Raw genomic sequence first — 4,170 nt, 5'->3', positions numbered from 1 at the left:
TATCATTCATCAGGATGTATTAATTTTAGGTTGAACAATGGCACACACAACGGTCATTTGCATGCAGCGTGAATGTGGCTCCAAATTGTTACTCCAGTTGAGGGAGTTGTGTAGCTCGAGCTGAAGCTTCAGGGAAAGATTTGTGAAGGAACATTTTGGTTGCTCTTTTTGAAGAGGTTCTCTGGGCTCTGACAATTCAGATTTCTGTCCCAACATCACTGCTTTGCAGCTTTCCCCACACGTCCCTCTCTCTCCCTCTTTTTTATTTTTTATTCCTCACTACAGCTAATCCAGATTGTTTAACACAACATCATGCTTTAAAGGGATTTGAGATGTCTGTTTGTATGTTTGCTTACTCACTTTCAATCAAATAGGCTGTGACTGCCACAACAGCCAACTTGTTTGTTCCTACATGACAATGAGCATGAGGGGGCCCGGATAAAATCCAGAAAGCTGTTTCTAAAAAAGGAAGGAGTAATTAGTAAATGTCATTTGAGAGGGGTATGGCGAATTAGAAGCCTGGTGGATCATGTAATTAGGACTGGAGCCTTTTCATAGACGGCTCAGGGAAGGACGAGGACACCACGACAGCATCCTCTGCTGAACGCTGACAGCACTACGCGCTATTACAGAAAACACCATTTGACACACACACACACACAAGTTCACACACTTGCACACTGACAGAAACACACTTCTGCACACATACACACGCACAGGGACAGCTCATAATGTCAAACAAGGCTGACAGTGATGCATGGCTGTTACACCAGGGCAGGATGGACTGAAAAGACCCACATGAACCACAAACAGCCGTGTTGTGTTGCACCTTGGCTTATGCAGTGCTCTCCAACAATACCCATAGTGTTATCAGCCTCTTACATGTGTGTCTATGCAAATCTATTCAAAACGTGGCCACTTTAATTGCTTAGATACAGCACACACAGCTAACGCTGGCTCAGTTTATTACAAAACAGATGTTCACTCTTATTTCTCCACATCTCAGCGAGAGTTTCACTGATCACCTGCATTTTTTTTGTAACAATCAGTTAATATTTAACTATAAGTGCCTAATTGAAAAAAAGAGGGGGGCAATGGGAGGGGGTGGGCTCTTATTGAGGAAGACGCTGCAGAGCCTGGAGGGATTTGTGGCAGAGCAGATCAGAGAGAGCACAGATAACAATGGAGATGGAGTAATAAATAAATCTCCTCTCTGAGAAGTAGCCGGAGGACTGACAGCAGCAGATTAGAGCCTGTGCCTTTTAAACAAATTGGGTGCTCAAAGAGGCATATTGGCTGTGTGCTCGAGCATGTTTTATAGTTGGGCTCTGTAACCACTGAGACACACATGTCTGTCAGTTCCCACATTACATCATGGTGCAGCTCAAATACGCTTACACTGCATTTTTTTTTTCTTTTTTGTAATTACCCTTTTGACCTACAGTAACTGCTGCCACACTCTATAGACCTTTTACTGTTGCACTAAGCATCAAACGTTGAATCCAAAGCTCAGAGGCAAAGTCTGCAGGAAATTGTTAGAGGAAAAAGATTTCTATTCCTTTTTTTCCCCTCATTATCAATGAGGATAGGCTAGATAACAAGAACATCTCTGTAGTATGGAGTTCAAATAAACAGAAAGCTATATGGCCTTCAACTGACCATAACTACCTAATAAATTGCCAAGTGTTTTTGACATCGAGCAATAACATCCATCAATTGTACAATTTATCGGTGTATACGTTTTCTCAAAACTTGAACATTTGGTGCTCATTTTTAAGTGAAATCACTAATGTAGAAAATCCCCACCTTACCTCACCGTGGGGCGGAGCCTCGGAGCCTACTTAGGCAGCCAGCTCACCTGTGCGAGTCCTTTCTCTGGAGAGCAAAGGAGCTGGCTGTCCTCCCCTGTACTGTTGTTTGAGCTGTGTGTTTGATGTGAGTTTCACTTTTGTTCCACACATTAAAAGAATATTTAATTAATGAAACAGATGCTAAGTTCTACCTTTTATTCTTTAAATTTTCCACAGTAATTTTGTTTACAGTAAGTACCTTTTGTTCAGTTGTTAATTATTCATTATTATTATGTATTATTATTTGTGTGGACTGATATCCTGCTGTTCTTTTCCTTTCTCTCAGAGATAAACCATCTTATGGACTGGATCCTCCGAGTTTGTGCTTGTTGTTCTGACAGAGAAAACCATTGAGTTTATCAGCCCCCATTAAAGCTGAACCAGTCTCCACCACTCCCCATACCCAATATTTTACAACGAATGTATCTGACTAAAATCTGGACCCTAAGATCTGAGTAAAATGAATTGGAGCAATGAGACAGTACACTCCAGAGTATCTTAAGATACCACAGAGCCAATATGGGACAGCAGTTTATCTTCTACTATCTACTTCCTGCCATTGACTGCTCTCTGATTTAGTGTAGTTGAGCCTCTTTTGCAGCAGCAACCACTCAGCAACAACTGGCATTACACAGGTAAAAAGAACATGCTTGTGTTAGAGACTTTTTACAAATGACATTTAGAAACTTCACATCGCATCAAGTTGCAGGGACTTGATTGTATTGGTCATCTATTGTGCTGAAGGATTAATCAAATTCTTTACTTAAGTATTAATATCATGCTCTAAGAACGCTCTTAAAATGTTTGAAAAGGAAATTAAGTTAAGTTTGTAAATACTGTCAGAAAATGTACCTGAAGTACCAAAAGTAGAAGGACTCAACAAGAAATTGCCCCTTTAAGTGCAACATATATTTATGCATTGCACAGTAAAGCTGAAAATGTCATTTAAAACAAGGAACACAAACAAAATAGTAAGATTTGATCAATTGAAATCATAAAATGTTTGGTATTTTCGGTTGAAAATGCCTTGAATGATTTATCAGTTATCAAAACAGTTGCTTATTAGGCTACATATTTTATAATAGATTAACATAAATCAACTGATATATACATTAACTAATCATATATTATCATTTTTATAGTGCACTTTAATACTTTCACGTGTGTTCTGTGGGTGAATTCTTGATGTATTGAGTTATTATAGAGTACAACAATCAATCTTTCTGTCAGAATTGTACCGAAGATGAAACATCAAGGGATGGCATGAAAATATGTACACATACCTCACATTTGCACATAAGAACAGTACTTGAGTAAACCTTCTGTGTTACACTCCACCACTGGAGGCAGAATCATCAGCTCATTTACTCACACTTAAAGTGGGTGAAGACCAAAATAATATGTGAGCCCTGGGCAGTAGCAGTTAACACACATTGTAACCTTTAACCTTTGAGTTGTAACATCACATCCTGCAGGGGGGGGGGGGGTCACCAAATGCACCAAAAGATGTTAATTCCTGTGTGCTCAAGCCAATAAAGCAACTTCTATTGTTTTTGTCTATCTTAACTGGCTGCTTTGCCACTGAGAATATGATGACTATAGTTTAAATATCAGGAACACAGAGTCCTGCTACATAAAGTTTTAAATGAAACATGGAGGGTGTGATGTGGAAACACACACTGCTTCAGCAGCAGCAGCCTTTTAAACGGTTGGCTTTTGTTCATGTGAGGATATGTGTTTTTTTCTCTTGGCTGCATTTTCTCCTCATGTCCCCAGTATTTGCCTCAATACTTGAAACTCGATTTATGCGGCATCTTGTTGAAACGTCCCTGTCCAAGGTCCTGAAATCTGCTTTCCCAAGCATGCGTCATGTGACTTCACCCAGCACTGCCTAGCTCAGCACCAAGCCTACTGGTTTCTGGAGATTTAATGTGAGAAAAGGACAAACCCCGAACCTCTTTCCTTCCTCCTCATCTTGCCTTGTTTTTAGACTGTTTATTCTTCTTCTCCGCAGCTCACTTTTCATCTTTGGTCTTATTTTTGTTTTTACACGATGGGGAAATGTGGACCTTCAAAGCGCTCGGAGTATGACAAAAGATTTTAGGATGCTGGACTTTGCAGCTCGTGTTGTTCCTCTCTTTTTTACTTAAATGCCAGCACGGTGAATGCGTCGGACAGAGCGGACGAGCCTGCTGCTAGAAGGTCCGCATTCAGAAAGTCAACATCTTGTCTTTGTTGATTTTGATTTTTTATCTGGAGCCACTTCAGAAGGATGTAACGGCCGATCCACCGTGTGTGCAGCCGAAGTCTCCTCATCAAA

Source organism: Trachurus trachurus (assembly GCF_905171665.1).
Source record: "Trachurus trachurus genome assembly, chromosome: 6".
NCBI classification, from domain to species: domain Eukaryota; kingdom Metazoa; phylum Chordata; class Actinopteri; order Carangiformes; family Carangidae; genus Trachurus; species Trachurus trachurus.
Note: the sequence above shows the minus strand (reverse complement) of the source record.